We start from the raw sequence: 20,275 nt of genomic DNA, 5'->3' as shown, positions 1-20,275 counted from the left end.
TTCTGGTCCAGGAGGCAAGGGGGTTGAAGGAATAGTGTGGATGTAGTGAAAAGTAGAAACTCAGAAGAATCAGTGTGTAAAGAAGATTTTTCAATGGAGGTGGTGTGTGCAACAGAGGAGCTGGAATGGAAGAGCTCAGATCCGTATGCAATGTTTCACCATAGTCAAAAAAATTAGTATAGTGGAGCCGTATCAAGCTCCTAGTCCTCTTTGTGATAGAGAGAGAGAGAGACCCTTTCCCCTGATATTGATGGGAAGAAGAAGCTGGCTTCTCATAAAAGGCACTCTCTTCTTCTTCCTCATCATTTGATGCTGGAAGTGCTTCAATTAGTCACATTGGCGTCGCCTTTGATGCTTTGTTCCCTGAGGTTCCTTTGCTGTGCACTCAGAACACTTCCCCCACCCGCGCTCTGATCCCGCCACAATCAAGTCCCCCACCACCACCTTTGTTGGCCTCTCCCAGGGCAGTTTGGGGAGACCCAGATCTCCTCTGTGTCCTTGTCCTTTCTCCCGCAGCAGTCAACCCACCAGCGTCTCCCCGTCTCTCTTTTGACAGCTTTGCCCCCCTACCAACCACCACATCTGTTCTAAAACCAATATTGACTCAAAGAAAAGTAAAAGAGAGAGAAAGAGAGAGCAGAGGAAGCACCCCTGCCTGTTCATTTTAATCAAAACTCCTTCTTCTCAAGCAAACGAAGTTTTTGCAAAGTCTCCAGGTGCTAGTCTGGTGAGGGTAGGTAGAAGGCACACACACTGTCCAATTCAGCTGGGAAGAGAGGAACACCTCTCTCTCTCTCTCTCTCTCTCTCTCTCTCTCTCTCTCTCTCTCTCTCTCTCTCTCTCTCCTGAATGTGGAGCTGGAGACTCACAAAGCAAACACTCACATCCATTGGAAGCAGCACTAGAGAAACTGAAGTCACATTCGTACCATACATTTAAAGTGCTCTTATACCACTTAAATGTCTTGTCTGGCTCCCAGCACTACCACCACCAAAAGAATCCTAGGGACTGTGATTTGTCACAGAGAGCTCCAGTTCTCAGTACTCAGTACTACAGTTCCCAGGATTCTCTGGGGGAAGCCAAGACTGTGGCAGTGGTATGAGTGCTTTAAATATATGCTGTGGGTGCAACTTCAATTCTGGCACGCCAATGGATTACTCACCCACCCCCACCCCCAATGTCCCAAGACAGCTTACAATGAAAGCACAATGTTAAAAGCAAATCTGCCCTTTTCTTCCAGGAAAACCCAACCTTTGCTGCTGAATTGGAGCAAACGGCCATCAGATTGCTGTTTGCTCCAATGCAACGCCAAAGAGAGGGTTTTCCTGGGGGAAATGGCAGGACAAATAGAAAACCACTCAGACCTGTGATTTCTAGGCACAGAAAAAGCAGAAGTGTGGACAAGCCCTCAGTGCGAAAAATGAGGCAAACTTCTCACTGACAGTGGTGGAGCTTCATGCTCCGGCGGCGGCACCGGGAGCAGGGGCGGGGCTGGTGCCTGTTCTGGGGGCAGGGCGTGCCTCCCAGGGGGGTGGGGTGGGCGCATTCCAGGGCTGTGGCGCGCCTCCCGGAGGGGCGTGGCACACATTCCAAGGGTGTGGCGCGACTCCCAGAGGGGCGTGGCACGCGTTCTGGGGGCGGGGTGGGCATTTTGGGGGTGGGGCAGGCGCCCATGATGGTGCCCCTTGGAGCCCACCACTCGGGGCGGCCCGCCCCTATCTTCCTGCGCCCCTGCTCACTGATACACAATCTTTCCACCTATGTCTGGGTTGCTAGCATTCAATGCTGGTGATGCTCAGAGGAGACCCCATTCATATGAATGGACCGGTGCATAAATTTCAGTGGGCCTACTTTAAGTAGAACTTAGAAACTCCCACCCCATCCCCATTTGCACTATGTATTTCAAGCAGTGTCATAAAACTTTTAACATTCATGGCTTCCCCCAAAGAATCCTAGGGGGTGTAGTTTGTTACAGGGTATTGAGGAATGTTAAGGGCTGCATTGTTTTTAAGGGCCGTAGCTCAGGGGTAGAGGACCTGCTTTTGCATGCAGAAGGTCCCAAGTTCAATCCCTGGCATCACCAGGTAGGGCTGGGAATATCTCCTGCCTGAAGCTCTTGGGAGCTGTTGCTGCCAGTCAGTGTTGACAGTTTTAAGCTAGAAAGTATCAGTGGGTTGATTCAGAGCAAAGCAGCTTCCAATGTTCCCATCTTAAGCTAGCAGCTTTCACCATAACTCGCCGGTCATGAATTTTATTGGTTAATTATGTGTTGCAGAGGTACCAAATTTGGGCGCCGCTGTTCAAAAACAATTGCGGTGAGCTCTGATGAAGGGCCAGGGGGTAAGCGGCAGCCCTATAAATATCGAGCCTCGTTGTTAGAGCTTTGACACATGAGCAGCAATTAGAAAATGCTACCAGCCATCCTTCTAAATGAAGTTTCTTTGATTTCCACCAAACCCCACCCCGGCTTTTATGGGGGAATGTAATTAGTTGGAAAACCAGCAGCCGGGAGTCAGTAGGGGGGCTCCTTTGCTTGAGATAATGGCCCAAATACCTCCTCAACCCAGCCCAGCATATTTCAATCTTTTGATGAGACAGGCCTGGTATTGCCTGGAGCCTAGATCTCTCCCCCCCCCACCCTCCATCTCACACTCTACCCTGAGAACCACTTCAGGCTATTGCAAATCTTGTGGATTTTTTTTTATTAACAGGCCCCAGGGCTTGGTTACTCGACAGGCTGCTTGGCTCCTGTTTCCTGGGAGGGGGCATGAGAAGGATGCTGAGACAGCAATATTTTTGCACAATAGCTTGCTTCCAGATGTCAGGCTAGCCTGCCTGGGCCCCTAGGTGAAGGAGCCGCTAGGCTCTCACCCCCTTAGGTAGCTGCCCCTCATCAGAAAATGGCACTTAAAAGGATTGTTGTCTCTCTGGTCACATCCCCATCATCCAAGAAGAGCCTGCTGGATCAGGCCAAAGGACCATTTAGTCCAGCATCATATTGTCAAAATGGTTAACCAGATGCCTGTGGGAAACCCGCAAACAGAACTTGAGCACAAGAGTTCTCTCCCTTCTTGTGTTGTCCAGCTACTGGTATTCAGAAGCATTCCTGTCTCCCAGCTATGGAGGCAGAGAGCAAAGCCATCATGATTCGTAGCCATTGATGGCATTATCCTCCAAATCCCATCCAAGTTTGTGGCCATCACTGCCTCCTATGGTGCAGAGTTCCATAACTTAACTATGTGCACATTTAAAAAACCCATGGCTTCCCTTAAAAAATATTGAGAACTGTACCTTGTTTAAAGGTGCTGGGAATCATAGCTTTGGATGTTGACTACAGTTCCCAGGATTCTTTTGCAGAACACATGTTCCGAAGATTAGCTATGTTGCTGGGAAGATGCTGGGCTCCCCTTTATAAGCAGAGGCTGGTTGGTCATCCATCAGAAATGTTGTAGATGCAAGATCCTTGCTCTGAGTGGCTGGCTGGACTGAATGACCACCATGATTATCTTCTGCCTCCAAAATTCTGTGATTCTAAGTGTGAATGGGATTGCAGCCTTCATTGTGCATGGTAGGTTTTCCTTTAGTCAGTCCCGAATCTGCTGCCAATCAACCTCATTGAATGACACCCCACAATTCAAGCATTTTGAGAAAAATTACCAGATGTTCATCTGGTCCCCATAGCTGTCACAGCGGAGAAGGCTCTCCTCTGTCTCCACAGTCAGAGGCAGTAATATTTCTGAATACCTGTTGCTGGAAACCACAGGAAGGGAGAGTGCTCTTGTGCTCAAGTCTTGCTTGTGGATTTCCCATTGGGGCATCTGATTGGCCACTGTGAGAATAAGATGCTGCAATAGCTGGACCATTGGACTGGTCTAACATATCTGAAGGACTATTGTATTTTAATATTTTGTTGGAAGCTGCCCAGAGTGGCTGGGGAAACCCAGCCAGATGGGTGGGGTATAAATAAATTATTATTATTATTATTATTATTATTATTATTATTATTATTATTAGCAAGGCTTTTCTTATGTTGTTAACATTCATGACCAGAAGCATTTAAGAGGTGCATTTATCTCAATGCTTTGAAAAGTTTCTGTTGCTGATTTTTTTAAAAAAAATCATTAAGTTAAAGACACAAGAGTAAGACTGAACACTTTTCTGGTCAGTTGACAGCTCTGTTTAAGAGAAAAGAGGGTGGGGTGGGTATATTTCACTCACCACTTTTCATAATTTCATCAACCTCTAACACGGCTTTTCGTCATTATTTCTCCTCTAAGTTAATATGCCTTAGCCAGACTTGACAGAAAAGGTTACTCCCCACCCCCAAGAGATATTTTTCAGCTTTGTCTAGGTTGCCACGGACCCGTGGGTTTTATTGCTGGGAGACAGACTCCACCAAGTTAATCAACAGCCCGTAAGGGGAGTCAGACTGTTTTGCTTAAAAGCATTCCCTCTGGTCATCAGAGCTTTACGGCTCTTTGGAGGCTGCAAGCATGAAGCATCAATAGTTGACCACAGGAACATAGGAAGCTGCCTTATACCGAGTCAGACCATCGGGTCCATCTGTGTCAGTACTGCCTGCACTGACTGGTAGAGGCTTTCCAGGGTTTCAGACATTAACCTTCCCCAGCCCTACCTGAAGATGCCTGGGATTCAACATGGAACTTTCTGCATGAAAAAGATGCTCTACCACTGAGCTACGTTCCTTCCTTTAGTGCTAGGCAAAAATGCTGGCCATCTGATACTGTGGCCCTATTTGCAGACTGCAAAAACAACGGGGCATTTGGGCAATTTTGGGGTAGCAGGGAATTTCAGAGATGCACATGGAACTCACCTGGAGGCCTCCTGCTGCTGTTTGTTCGTCCCTGGGCTGATGCTACACCATAACCCCGTTTACATGTTAATTGGAATGTAGGGACACAGGGAGCTGCCTTAAACAGACCATTGCTCCATCAAGCTCAGTATTGTCTACACTGACTGGCAGCAGGTCTCCAGGGTTTCAGACAGGAGTGTCTCGGAGCTCTCCTTGCCAGGGATTGAACCTGGGACCTTCGGCATGCAAAGCAGATATTTTACCACTGAGCTATGGCCCTTCCGCAAGATTGTATGAATAGTGGGTGGGGCTATACCATGACACGGGAACAAGCCATCAGTGAGATGTCTAGACACATTGATACAGACGTCTGCAAGGAGCAGGAAGCTTACGTGTTAACAGCCACTACAGATGTCCATGCCAATGTGTGAACACAGATTGAGGCTTTGGATGATGGGGAATCATGATATTTCAAGTGGTGCTGCAAAGCCAATTCTGCTTATCTTTTTCATTTATATCCCACTTCTTTCTCTAAGAAGTTCATGGTCTCTCAGACACACCCTTTTGATTTAATCCCCACAACAACCCTGTGAATTAAGTTAGGCTGAGAGGCAGTAATGGCCCGAGGTCAACCAGTGAACCTTGTGGCTAAATGAGGATTTGAACACTGGTCTCCCAAGACTCTAACCACCATGCCACATTTGTAGTGTTATAGGAATTCTAAGGTCTCAGATATAGAATAAATGGTGATAATTGAACAAGGTAAATAAACATACGGTACATAAGTATATAAACCCAGGGCAGTCTCGAGCAGGTCGGGTGCCCTGGTGCTGAGGGGTGGAGATCGCTCCGGCGCCCCCGCCCTCACAGGGCACAGCATGGTTTCCGCACGGCTTTGCCACGCAGCGCCCCACCTACCAGCCCGGCGCCCTGGCACACCGCGCCACCGGGGCTCTACCTAGAGCCGGCCCTGTATAAACCACATGTCTAAAATAGTACAGGAGAGCAATCCCAAAGCCATCTTGGCTCTCCTAAAGACTAAATATTTCCTTTGCCTCCTTAATCCCCCTTGCCTGAGACCAGGTAGGCAGATAGCAATCAGGGGAAGTTCCTGAAGGGATTCCTCTCCTATATTATTGAACCTCCTTTGTATTAATTGGCATTGTTCGCCCAGATGCTCTGAATTGAGCGATGTCTGATTGTCTTATCAAATGCTAATGTTTTGTGTAAACTGTGTCTGCAACGATGTAAAACTTGCCAAATCCTCAGGAATATCACACCTTGTCCTGCCTGAGCCACAGTAACCCCACCTTATGTGTGATGTAATTTCTGACTGTTTGTAGAGGGGGTCTATTTCAAAATGCAAACCCTTAAAATAGATGTTTCTTCTTGGTTCTGGGACTCTCTTGCCTCCTTGCTAGGAAGGGAGGGAACTCTGTTGCAACAGAAAAATAAAGATCTGCCTTGCTTTCACTGCATCCTGCCTCCATCCATTCATCTTTGACCAATCATGGACTTAGGGGACTGAGTCCCTTGGGGAGTTGGGCAGTAAAAGCCAACCACCCCTATTTTTCTATATCAGTAGTTAAGCAAGGCCTGTATAGACACTCAAAGGAAGTTTAAAGTGGTCACATCTCATTGCTTGATATCATGCTCTAAGTCCTCCCCAAGTGTGTGTGTGTGTGTGTGTGTGTGTGTGTAGGCAGAAGTGGACTTTGATCTTTCAAATTTCAGCAGTACCCTATACGAGGCCAAATTTTTGGCAGGGGGCCGCCTCTTACCTTCCATCTGTGCATGCACAATGCCATAGTTGCAATGCCCTGCAGCACACGCCCCCCCCTGTGGCTTGGCGCCCATTGTGGGGGAACCAGTCATGCAGCCCTAATTCCGCCTTTTGTGTAGGCCACCTTAAAATGGTAAAATCTAGCTGAAAAGCAACACATGGAGAGCTGCATTCATTGTTGCAATGCATCCCTAACTATAATTATAAGATTATTGTATAATCCTATAAGGGTGTGTGGCTGTGACTATCATGAAGGGACCCTGTATTTCTGAATTTATGTACCACTCCACTAGTGCAACTTTACGTGTGCAACCTGAATTTCTGGGTACGTGGTTGAATCCCACTGGAAAAGAGCAATGGCCCAAAAGCGCTCTCTTGAGAAGCACCAGGGTTCATTGGCAAGCAATGCATAAAATGATAAAGAGCAAAAATTACAAAACGGTGCCAGCAGCTCCCCTCCCTTCCATGCATCTACCAGGCACGCTAAGGCCGCCTGGCTGACTGCATCTGATCGCTTAATTCCACTGGGAGGAAAGGGGGTGTTGGTTGAACCACAGGAGCCAAGGCAACACGAAACCAGAGCTGAGCCAGAGCAGGGTGGGGAGGAATCTAGTCCTGAACATTTGACCTGGCAACAGCTGCTGGCATGGAGACAGGTCTTCCTCTCTCCCTTTCTGACAGCAGCTGCAACTGCCTGGAAGCCCGTGATGTGACTCTGGGGAGGCCAGCCAGTAAGAGGTTTGACCTCCAGGCTCGGAACCCAGCCAGTGGATTAAAGCAGCGTTTTTTTCCAAACAAGCCCCAAGCGCTCCCCTTAGGCTGAGCGTTGCATCAGAAAGAACAGTGGTGGTAGGCAAGCTGTCTCTTCCAGTGATGTTTTTCTGCCATTGACAGGCTTCTTGTCGAGGATGTGTCTTCATGGAACCTCATGTACAGAGATGGCACACTTCTAAATGTCAAATGCTTGGGTGGGCAGGATGTCACGCAAGATAGCTCAGTGCTAGAGGGTCTGCTTTGCATATAGGATGTCCCGTGTTCAATCCCTAACGTCTCTAAGTAATGCTGGGAATGCCCCCTGCCTGAAATCCTGGAGTGCTGCTGCCAGTCAGTGTTGACAAACCTGAGCTAGATGGACAAGCTTGGTCATAAAGCAGCTTCTTATGTTCCCCTGCATGTTTACTTAAAAGCAAGTCCTTCTTTGCTCAGTGGAGCTTTCTCCTTAGTATGTGTGTTTAGGATTGCAGCCTTAAGTGGCATTCGAAGCAAAGATAGGGGCCCTGCTTCTGCTTCTGCTGATGCTGTCCTCCACTTCAAATTCTTCACACACACACACACACACACACACACACACACACACACACACACACAGCCTCCTAAGGAATGAACTCCTGTTTTGCAAAGCCTTCGTACCCAGCTCCCCACTGAATGGTGGAGTGGCACCAGGAGTTTGACCCCAATATGGGTTTATGGCGCTCAGCACAGCCAGAGGTGGAGACACAACTCCAAGGCGGCGTCAGGGGGCAGCAATGTGATCTCACATCAGCCACCAAGCTTCAAAACAACAGCTGCTCTACAATAAAGAGCTCTCGTTCTTTCGTTCCTCCCACCCCACCCCAAAATAACTCATGCCCTCTAAATAATTAGTTGAATGCCTGTCCACACAGCAGGTTGTGTGTATGTAGCTATGTGCAGAAAGGGCCTTATATAGACCCTTAAATATTACGAAGAGTCCTGTAAGTTTCTGCACACAGAGATGTATTGCAATCACCTCCTAGGAACTTGCATCCTGTCCTCACAGTGGCCAACCAGTTGCAAATGGAAGCCTGAAAGAAGTACCTGAGTGCAACAGCAACTCTCCCCACAGCAGTTGGTATTCAGAGGCTTAACGTCTCCACCTCCAGAGATAGTGCACAGCCATCATGACTAGCAGACACTCTGATACCCTTCTCCTATATCAGGCATGTCCAAAGTCCCCTTGGCTGGTTTCAAATGGTCCCCCAGGCAATTTTGAAACAGCAATCTCTTGTGGTTCCTGAGCGCCTGCCCACCAAAGCCATTTCCTTTTTGTGGGCTCCTCCCCTCTGTGTGGGAGGCATGGCTAGCCCCTGCGATATTAGGGAGTCCCCGGCTGCATCACTCCTTGGGTCGACCAATCTGGTCGGCTGGGGGGGGGGCGTGCATGGCTAAATAAATAAATACTACAGTACACGTTCAGGATGTTGATGCTACAGCGATGGCGGTGGCAGAGGGCCGGCCGCCACCTTGACCCAGTGCTGGATTTATGTATCGGCTAAGTAGGCTGAAGCCTAGGGCCTCTAAATCTAGGGGGCCTCGCCAGCCCTCCTGCTCCCCAGTGGGCAGTCTCCCCTCTCCCAAAATTGCAAACCCAAGACCATGCGAGGGCATGGCAACTCGGGCCTCTTAAGTCTAGGGGGCCTCACCAGCCTGCCCTCTCCCCAGTGCCGCAGTCTCCCCTCTCCCCACCTGCCTCTCACTTAGGGTTCATATACATCTCCCGCTCCTTCAAACTCTTGGGGTTCTCCAAAGCTTGCTAGTACCTTCTTCTTGTGCATGGGTGATACACCCTGAACATCAGCAATAGACGGGATTGTGACCGCTGGATCAGGTCAATGGCTCATCTATTCCAACATCCTGTTCTCACAGCGACCAATGGAATGCCCCAGTGGGAAACCAGCAAGCAGGACCTGAGCACAACAGCAACTTTCACCTCCTGATGTTTCCAGCAATTGGTCTTCAGATGCATACAGCAGGAATAAGACACCAGTCTAGAAGGGCTTTGATAAATGAATGAATTAATTAATTGCAGCAAACAAATCAGAATGAATGTTCCTTAAAGAGCCAGCTATGGTTCCCTCTCCCTGCATACAAATCAGGGTGAATGCTCAACAAACACCCATAGCTAGGGGTTTTCAACCCCTTTGGAAAGCTCACAAAAAAGACCACACGATAGTTTTCTTCAAATACCTGAAGGGCCAAATGGGTTATCCTAGAGGGCAAGACTGTAATGGATAGGTGGCAATTGCATCGCAGAAACAAATTAAAGCAGAATAAATCTGCCATTAATTCACCATCATTGTGTCACAGGTAGGTTGCAGAATACACCCACAATAAAAGACCAGCCTGCAGGAGATCTCAGAAGCAGAAGGCAATTGATGCCTCCTAGCCATTACTGAGATGTTGTGCCTCGATGGCTGCTTCTGAAATCCAGTTGCTGGATAACTGCAGGAGGGCAGACTGCTCTTGCGCTCGGTCCCCCCCTTACGGATTTTCCACAAGCATCTGGTCGGTGGCCACTGGGAAAACAGGATGCTGAACTAGGTGGGCCATTGGCAAGTCTCTTCTTAGCTTCAGAAGGCATGTACAGTATTTTATTAATGTCATCGGAGGAAGTGATGAGAGACCAGAAGCAACCTTTGGCGCAAATAAAAGGGGGGAGGGGAAAGAAAACCCTTTAAAGAATCCATCTCCTGTAGACGGCACACCACACTTATGGCATCTGTGAGCCACTGACTCTTTACGTGGCAAACCTCAGAGGGCCGGGGCTCCCTCTTGTTTACGAGCTCTCACAATTTAGAGGAGGAAATGTGAGGCATAATTTTTTTTTAAGTCCTGCGTTTCTTCCCACCACTGCTTCTCCAGCAGATGCCTCCGCTTTGCTCAATTGCTTTTCTCCTGTCCCCGCCCCGGCAGCCCCCTCTCTCCTCCCAGCGGCTCAACCCTTTGCTCCTTCCGGGCAGCCGGAAGAGCAGAGTGTACTCAAATCCCCTTATGAGTTTTCCGCGCAGGCAGGGAGAGTTTGGGGAGCCAGAAGTCTTGTAAACGGAGGCAGCTGCAGAAGAAAAGACAGGTGGGGAGAGGAAGGGTGGGTGGATTGGCTGGGAGACGTAACACTGTGTCTGCAAGAGGAAGGGAAAGAGGGCTGAGTCAGACCCATTTAAGACGGCCCTGGTGGCTCACTGGCTATGGACAGGAACTTGCCTCCTGTCAGGTCAGCCTATTCATTGCTCTGCCCAGCTGAGTTTTGACTGCGCTTACAAGCAGCAGCTCTCTAGGATCTCAGAAAAGGGCTTTCTCAGCCGTACCTGGAGGTGCCAGGGAATGAACCTGGGACCTTCTTAAGAACCACCTCTGCCCATTTGAAGCAATCCTGACCCTGCAATCATCATCTGAGGCCCTTCTTTGTGTGCCCCCTCCACAAGAGGTCTGGAGGTGGCAAAACAAGAATGGGCCTTTTCTGTGGTGGCTCCCTCCTTGTGGAATGCCCTACCCAGGGAGGCTCGCTTGGTGTCTTTGTTTCAAATCTTTAGACACCAGGCAAAAACATCAGCCTTTGGCTGATTAAACAATTTATGGCCTTTTAAAGTGTGTCTGTGTGAGTGTGTGTGTTGGGCAGGTTTATTGTTTGCTACTATGGTATGTATTTTCGAGTTTTATATTTTAAACTGCCCTGTGTTCCTCGGATGAAGGGTGATATAAAAATTCAATACATAATGGTGATAAAGGTGTTGGTGGTGATGATGATGATGCAGAGCAGATGCTCTGCCACAGAGCTATGGCCCTTCCCTTAACAGATGGCAACACAGGAATACCATTGGTCTGTCTAACACAGTACATACTGGCTAGCAGCAACTCTCCTGGGTTTCAGGCAGGGTTGTTTTCCCAGCCCTACCTGGCATAGCTGCCAAGTTTTCCCTTTTCTCGCGAGGAAGCCTATTCAGCATAAGGGAAAATCCCTTTTAAAAAAGGGATAACTTGGCAGCTATGCTACCTGGAGATGCACAGGATTGAACCAGGACCTTCTGCATGCAAAGCAGGTGCTCAACCACCGGGCCACAGTCCCTTCCCAATCCTTACACTTGGAACCCTTGCCCTGCGTTTGGCCTGTGTTTCTCCTTTCCCCATACAGTTCTTTCACTTGACTTCCGGTTGGCCTCAGCTTGAATAAAAACCACTCCTGCCTGCCTGCTTGCTGCAGATGCAAGATGGGCTGTGATTGCATGGTGGCAGCTGGAGAATGCAGAAGCTTTAGCACACCCATGCAAGTAATTGTGGCTACCGAGGACCCACAATCTGACTGAGAGGATGAATCCCCTGCAGCTCCTCCCAGCTGTGCTGAACCCCAAAGGTGACAAAATTAAGAGGTGGCCAAAAAATAAAATAAAGAGATGACCCTTTAACCAGCTAGCCAGCGATTCCAGGCAGGTGTAGCTTACAGCACATCAGGCCTGGTCAGCCTACATCAGCTGATACCAGCGCTCTGCAGAAACAGCTTTTGTGTGTGTGGTTGTTTTTGAAGGGCTCCATGGAGGTTCTCTTAGGTGGACTTGGGCTCAGGACTTGACACTCAGGTGTCTACAGAACTAGACAGTGGGGCTGCTTGGGGGAGAAGGAAGGCTGAGAATTTGTACAAAAACAGGATTCCAGAAGACTGAGAGCCTAAGAAATAGGTAGTCAGAGCAGAGGCATGGTGGCTGGAGAGAAAATGTACCATAGTTTTAATATTGGCAAGGCTTGTTAGTGCCGATGGGAGTTGTGGTTCGGCAACATCTGGAGGGCCAAAGTTTCCTCACCCCTGTTGTATAGGCATTGACTAATGGGAGGTGATAGAAGGCCTGAGGGAAACCTGAGCAGAGGGTCGAGGGAATATGGGAGCAGGAGAAAAATCAAAGAGATGGGGTGGAGAGAGGTCACACCAGGCCTAGACTTGAACAACAGCAGCTGCAAGCTGTTGGAAGTAGCCCAGCAAATAAGTTTGTGTACAGACCATACATTTAGAGCAGATGACTCCCCCACCAATGAATCCTGGGAACTATAGTTTGACCCTTATAGAGCTACAGTTCCCAGCACCCTTAACAGACTAAAGTTCCCATAATTCTTGAAGGAGGGGGAATGTGCTTTAAATGTATGGTGTGTACACAGCCAATATCTGGCTGAGGAAGCAGTATCAAAGCAAGGAAGAGAGAGTAATAGATGGGTAGAATTTCGCATGTTGGCAATTGTCTGAGTTGTAAAATGGGATAGAATTCTTCGATTGAACCAGCCAGTCATAGGATGCTGGTAACTATCTATCTTTGTTTATGTCATTCTGCCCCCTGGTGGGCACTGTAGCAAATAACCACTTTGGAAAAGCTGGAATTTTGACATTGGAAAAAAACCCAAATCAGTTTTAAAAGGGTTAAGTGGGAAAATGGTAAAGTAGCAATGAAGTATAAACTTCCAAAATGGATTAGAGTGACTGTTGATAACTGTTGATGAGTATAATAGCTTTTCTAGGTGGGGAAAGATTAATATATGCATATCAAAAGGTATTGCATGTGTGTGTTTAATAACTTGTTGTAATTACTCCATATCTTTGAGATGTACTAAAGTTTTTTTAAAAAATAAAAATAAAAGCAAAAGCAAAGCCCAAATAAATAGATAAATAGAAAATATTTACAGTGCAATGATCTAATGCATTCTGCCTCCCCTTAGGCATGCTCAGGTGGGCTTGTGGACAGACACCCCTCATGTGAAGGTGCCATTTTGCATGAACCAGCACCGAAGGCTGAGTGAGTATGATTGTCTACATGACCATGAATAACTTTCCTGATTGTAAGATGCTTTGCGCAGCGGGGGAAAGCATGGGCAGAAATTAAATGAAGCTAAAACTCAGCTTCCATCCTAGCTTTGATCAGTTTTAAATGTCCACATTTAGTTAAAGCTATGGTTTTCCCAGTAGTGATGTATGGAAGTGAGAGCTGGACCATAAAGAAGGTTGATCGCCGAAGAATTGATGCTTTTGAATTATGGTGCTGGAGGAGACTCTTGAGAGTCCCATGGACTGCAAGAAGATCAAACCTATCCATTCTTAAGGAAATCAGCCCTGAGTGCTCCCTGGAAGGACAGATCGTGAAGCTCAGGCTCCAATACTTTGGCCACCTCATGAGAAGAGAAGAATCCTTGGAAAAGACCCTGATGTTGGGAAAGATTGAGGGCACTAGGAGAAGGGGACGACAGAGGACGAGATGGTTGGACAGTGTTCTCGAAGCTACGAACATGAGTTTGACCAAATTGCGGGAGGCAGTGCAAGACAGGAGTGCCTGGCGTGCTATGGTCCATGGGGTCACGAAGAGTCGGACACGACTAAACGACTAAACAACAACAACAACAAATGTCCACATAGAATTAAAAACACATCTTTCTCCCCCCCCCCAACACTCTGCTTTGGAAGGCAATTTCCCCTAAAAGACAAACTCAGATACTCTCTCAGCCTGATACAACTCTTCCCCCTACTGGTGAAAGATAGCAGAGCATCGGACACACAGAGCTTTGCTGCATGGAAAGTGTTTTAAGCACATTACCCCTGCTGTAAGTGCTACATGTACCGGTAAGATTGCCAACTGGCTCCCCACCCAGTGCTTTAGGGAAGGGCCATAGCTCAGTGCTCATGCAAAAGACCCCAGGTTCAATCCCCAGCCCAGCATCTCCAGGTAGGGGTGGGAGGGAGACCCCCTTCTAGTATCCTAGAGAGCTGCTGCCGGCCAGTGTAGGCGCTACTGAGCTAGACGGACCAATGGTCTGATTCAGTATAAAGCAGCGACCATCCTGTGTTCTAAATAGAAGCCCTTGTGTTAGCACAGTGGTCAGCTTTCTTCTCTGGAATTTCACTTGGCATGCCAACCAACCGTTCGGCCTCTTGCTTGGAAGGGGCTTTGTCAAAATCTGAGCCAGAGGCTGCGGGGAATGGGAAGTGCTGAGGGATCCTGGGGGGGGGGGCAAGAAGCCCTCAATGGCTCCCTAACATTCCCCCCACTTCCTTGTACTCAATCCTCATTAGCACGAAACCCCACTTCAATTAACACAGGGCTTCCAAGGCTCCTCCTCCCCTTTTGTCTTTTCCATAATTGGACTGGTCCTGCTGCTTTAAGTAGGCAGCTTACATGTCCCGAGGTACCCTGAGAAAAGCTGGGCATGGCACGGAATGGAACGGTCCCTGTCCCCACTTGATGGATCTTGCAAGTGGGGGGGAAATGACAACATAATTGGAACCTCTTCTTTTGTGATGCACACATCCACCCTAGTGCCCATTCATGGGCTGAGGGAGGAGAGAGGGTGACAGATGGGGACAGGATGGTATGGCATCAATGGGGCATGTCCAAAAGCCTTTTCATTGATCTCGCTGCCAGTCTGAGTCTCTTCTACACCCCCACCCCCCACCCCAGCTTTTTAATCTGTTGTGGAAATGAAAAGAATGTTGACATCCAAACTCCCACCGGGGCCAGTGAGTCATATTCTTTCCCTCTTTTGTGCCACAGGACTCAGAATAAGCTTAACATATGAAAATAATAATAATAATAATAATAATAATAATAATAATAATAATAATTATTATTTATACCCCGCCCATCTGGCTGGGTTTCCCTAGCCACTCTGGGCGGCTTCCAACAGAAAAATAAAACGCAATAATCTATTAAACATTAAAAGCCTCCCTGAACCGGGCTGCCTTCAGATGTCTTCTAAAAGTCTGGTAATTGTTTTCCTCTTTGACATCTGTTGGGAGGGCGTTCCACAAAGCAGGCGCCACCACCAAGAAGGCCCTCTCTCTAGTTCCCTGCAACTTGGCTTCTCGCAACGAGGGAACCGCCAGAAGGCCCTCGGTCCTGGACCTCAGTGTCCGGGCAGAATGATGGAGGTGGAGACGCTCCTTCAGGTATACTGGACCGAGGCCGTTTAGGGCTTTAAAGGTCAGCACCAACACTTTGAATTGTGCTCGGAAACGTACTGGGAGCCAATGTAGATCTTTCAAGACTGGTGTTATAAGAACAGCCTTGCTGGATCAGGCCATTGACCCATCTATCCCTACATCCTGTTCTCACAGTGACCAACCTGCAAGCAGGACCTGAGCACAAGAGCACTCCCCTTTCCTTACCTGTTTCCAGGAACTGGTATTCGGTAGCACCGCTGCCTCCCAACTGTGGAGGCAGAGCATAGTCATCATGACTAGTAGCCATTTACTTCTATAAACTTTCTAATCCTCTTTGGGAAGCCATCCAAGCCGATGGCCATCCCTGTCTCCTGTGGGAGTGGGTTCCATAGTTGAACTATGCGCTGCATAGCTTCCTTTTATCAGTCCTGAATCTCCCCCAACAATGGATGCCTATGAGTGTGTGTGTGTTTTGTGGGTGCAGTGGTGTTGATGGTGGGGATCCCACAACCAGAGTGTCCCATAGAGGTAGCCTTCCACAAAGCATTCAGAGTGGCTTGCTTCCTCTTGTAGGTAGGGGTGGAGGAGAAATTTGATTCAATTTGCCTTTCAGTGCGAATCTAAACAAGAGGAGAACTTGAAACATCCATCCTTCAAAAGTCGCACTTCTTTGTCTTCTTGGTTTCTGAGACAAAAACTTTAAGAAAGTTTAAGAAAGAATGGGAAAAAATTATAATTTAGTTAGGAGACCACTGTAAGTGGATGAAAACAATAACAGGATTTTAACCTCACTTGTAATGTAACAAATACTATGGGCAATATGGATAGATACAAAATATAAACTATGAAATAATATGCAGTTGGAAATGTTGGCAATAGGACCCATGGAGGGGATGGAGGGAAGTCTCGAGATTCAGAGAAATCTCTTTTTATGGATATCTATTTGGTATTGTAATAAATTGAATTGAATTGAATTTATTCTTACGGTCACAGACCAGCTTACAAAATCAGAAGAATCATAAAACACAAAGATAATACACTAAAATTTACACAGCAGGAACAATAAACATATATATATGTATATATGTATGTATGTATGTATACAGCAGCATTTAAAATGTATACAGTAAATTGGAATTGGGACACTAAAATATAGCCTAAAGATTAACATTTGGGGTCTTATTCATTGCGGTAGCACCGCTTGTTCTCTGAGCTTTATGGCTGCTGCACAGAATTTGGCCACTTTTAGCGTAATCTCAGGGTCCGTATCTTCTACAAGGAGTTTAAGTAATAAATTTACATTTGTAAAATCAAATCAAAATGATTTCAAAAGTCCCACATCTTTGGATTTTGGAATGCAGGTCTCCAGCCAAGCGATGTGTACAAAAACGTATACATTGGGACAAAATTTCAATAAAATGTATATGTTCCAGAAAACAACATGCCAGTTTTTGAGAACTGCAAGTGGGGAGAGTTGCTGTTGCGCTTGGGTCCTGTTTGCAGGCTTCCCATAGGCATCTGGTTGGCCACTGCAAGAATGGGATGCTGGACGAGGTGGGCCTTTGGACTGATTCAGCAGGGCTCTTCTGGAGTGTTGTTGGTGGTCAGTGCAGGCAATACTGAGTTAGAGAGGCTAAGAGTCTGATGCAGTATAAGGTGGTTTCCAACATTCCCTGGGAAAGATAGTTCCTTAGATAGCCACTAATAGGCAAAATTAGCCTGCCTGGTAAAGGTGTCTTCCTGAGTTCTATATCAGCCATGTCTCTATAACAGAGAAAGGTGTCTTCCTGGGTTCTATACCAGCCAAGTCTCTATAACAGAGACTTCCAGATTTTACTGAGCTGTTACTACTACCATCATTCCCAACCAGCCTGGTCAGGGGTGAAGAGGGAGGGCAGAGAGGTCTTAAGCTTGGGATTTCTCACCAACAGCACCATACTTTTGGCTAGCCTTGATTCTGTTTGCTACGACAACCAGTTAAAACGACTGCAAAAGGGATACAGCTTGCACATCCTGCCGTCAGCCCCCTGTACAGAACCCTCGGTGTTCTCAGGTCACCTCTAGAGAAACTTGAATAAATCTTGAGTTCATTCAACTGCAAGTGCTTTTAAGTTGTTGTGACCTGGTCATCTGGAGGCTAGAAAGATTTGGAGCAATAACATGTCTCGGGTGCAGTTGGGGGAGGCAGATCAGGTTGACCTGTTGGGGCCAAATTAGCACGTGCTGTTGCAAAAAATAAAATAAAAAACACAGTCCAGAGGCCATAAATCTTCTGCAAAGCAACAAAGGGTGAGAAAGAAACGACAAAGAGAGCATCTGGTCTGAGGGCTGCTGGAAGGGTGTTTTTGGAGGAGAAAAAGCAGGCAGGCAGCACCCGTCAGAAAGCTGGACAAAGCTGCTTAGCTGATGCCTCCTCTGCTAAATGACTCCTCAGCTTTTAAAGTGCCCAGCTGGGTGACTTGGGAACAGCCCCAGCTCCCCCCAAAACAAAGGCAAGTAAGTTAATTTGTACAAAAAGGACCTGGGTCTTTAAAAGGCTGTGTGGTGGTCCTGAGAGCTTGGTAGAATCCTATATATAGTGCTTCAGGCTGCAGGTGTCAGATGACCATTTTTTGAATGTGAAAAACCCCCGCTGTCAGTAGAAAATCAGCACCCAAGGAAAAAAAATTCCCTGCTGTGCTAGTTTTCTACTTGCATGGAGTTCCTAATTGTATGAGTGTTCAGAAATCGCATAAGTACGTTTCCGAGCACAGTTCAAAGTGTTGGTGCTGACCTTTAAAGCCCTAAATGGCCTCGGTCCAGTATACCTGAAGGAGTGTCTCCACCCCCATCGTTCTGCCCAGACACTGAGGTCCAGTACCGAGGGCCTTCTGGCGGTTCCTTCGTTGCGAAAAGCCAAGTTGCAGGGAACCAGGCAAGAGGGCCTTCTCGGTGGTGGCGCCCGCCCTGTGGAACGCCCTCCCATCAGATGTCAAAGAAAAAAACAGCTACCAGATTTTTAGAAGACATCTGAAGGCAGCCCTGTTTAGGGAGGCTTTTAATGTTTAATAGATTATTTTATTTCATTTTTCTGTTGTAAGCCGCCCAGAGTGGCTGGGGAAACCCAGCCAGATGGGCGGGGTATAAATAAATAAATAAATAAATAAATAAATAAATAAATAAATAATAAGGTTGTAAACAGAGCCAGCATCCTTTATAGTTCTGACTGTGGTCAAGCAGATGCCTCATTGGAAGCTCCTAAGGAGGACCCGAGTGCAAAAGAAAACTCTCTGCTTGCATATGAGCATAAGATCCAGGAGGCTATTATGTTCTTCGTTTGTTAAAGGTGCTGCTTTGTGAGAGGTAAACTACAGTTCCCATAATTCTTGCAGCAGAGGGAGCCATGTTCTTTAAACATATGGTATGGAGATGTGACTGTACAACCTCTTGCTGCTGCAGCAATTGAGGCTGCAACAATGTCGTGTGTGTGCAGTGGGTATCCCTATACAGTACCCTCTCCTCCTGCCTCTCTTCATCAGCTCCTGAATACATCAGTTCATATATTCTGGAAGCCCTTTGCAGAGGGGTGCGGGGAGCATTCCAGATGGTGTCAGTTCCACCTCCACCTCTCCAGCCCTGTTGGGAGCACATGGGAGGCAGCTGGAAACAGAAGAGAAGCAGCCGCCTACAATACTGTATCTTGCCAAGGACCACAGCAGGAAGGATGCCTGGACTGGGCCTGTTTCCCTGGAAACTGCAGTGTGGGGAACACAATGAGGACTGGAGGCTTTAAAAACAAAACACAAAAAAACAACCCACCCCCTTTTTATAACCTCAGGGGAGCCAGGGAGGGTTAGGGTTTGCCCTTCTAGGACAGCCCAATGCTATTGTGTTTTTATGACAGTGGAACGTAGCAAGGTTGTGTTTCTTTGCAGCTGCCGGAGTGACTTATAGGGCTGCCCAGGGCGAGGCTGAGATTTAGGAGGGAGAGGGGTTGCTCTGAGTTGCAATTCTCATAAGGAATTCCCTCCCTTGGTTTCGATTTTGATGAGGAGATCTAAGGGCACCAGTCTCAAAATTTGGGGGGAGTATATTTTGACCCAGGGTCCTCCCCCACCCCTAGAACGGAGCGCTACAACCTGTTCTTGAGGCTTTTCGAAAGGGACAAGCCTTAGTGTCAGAGAACCTGCTTTTCATGCGGATAGTCCCAGGTTCAATCCCTCCATGCAGGGACAACACGGAGCTAGATTATCATTATTCTGACTCTGTATAAGGCAGCTTCCTACGCCTTTGAAGGCTCAGTGATAAGAGCGCATGCAGAAGGGCCCAGGTTTAGTCTCCAGCATCTCCAGATAGGACAGGGAATGTCCTCTGTCTGAAACACTGGGGGGGGGGGGCTTCTCTTAGTCAGCATAGCCCATGCTGAGCTAGATGGATCAGTTGCCGGACACAGTACTAGGCAGCTTCCTATGTTCCTGTCCCACTGTTGGCCCTGCCAAGTTTCTGAGGCCCCATCAGCTGCTCAAGGGTGCCAGATGCTGACACCAGCCCAACCCAGGGCAGTGTGGCCAAGTGGCAGCATCAACCTAGATCAGGGTTTCCCAACCTTGGGTTTCCATCTGTTTTTGGACTACAACTCCCATCATCCCTAGCTAGCAGGACCATTGGTCAGGAATGATGGGAACTGTAGTCCAAAAACAGCTGGAGGCCCAAGGAAACTCTGTTCTAGATAGTGCAATAGGGCATCTCAGAGAACCCCAGGAGGCTGCATCAGTGCCTCTCTAGAATTGTCTCTCTAAGAGGTCTCATACCCACTGAATCTGAAGATGCAGCAACTGGGGAGCTTGCCAGAGTCTCTAGGTGTGGCCTCTACAGTGATGTAATTAGGCGAGGCTGGGTGATGTCACTGGGTTGCCAACTCCAGAAACTGAAAAATCTGCTATGTGGGGTGGGCTTTGGAGCACAGCCCAGCAGTAAAGGGGCAGAGCTAGGAATG

The sequence above is a fragment of the Zootoca vivipara genome, chromosome 6 (assembly GCF_963506605.1).
Source record: "Zootoca vivipara chromosome 6, rZooViv1.1, whole genome shotgun sequence".
NCBI classification, from domain to species: Eukaryota; Metazoa; Chordata; class Lepidosauria; order Squamata; family Lacertidae; genus Zootoca; species Zootoca vivipara.
The sequence above is the reverse complement of the archived record's forward strand: the minus strand, read 5'-3'. Positions refer to the sequence as shown.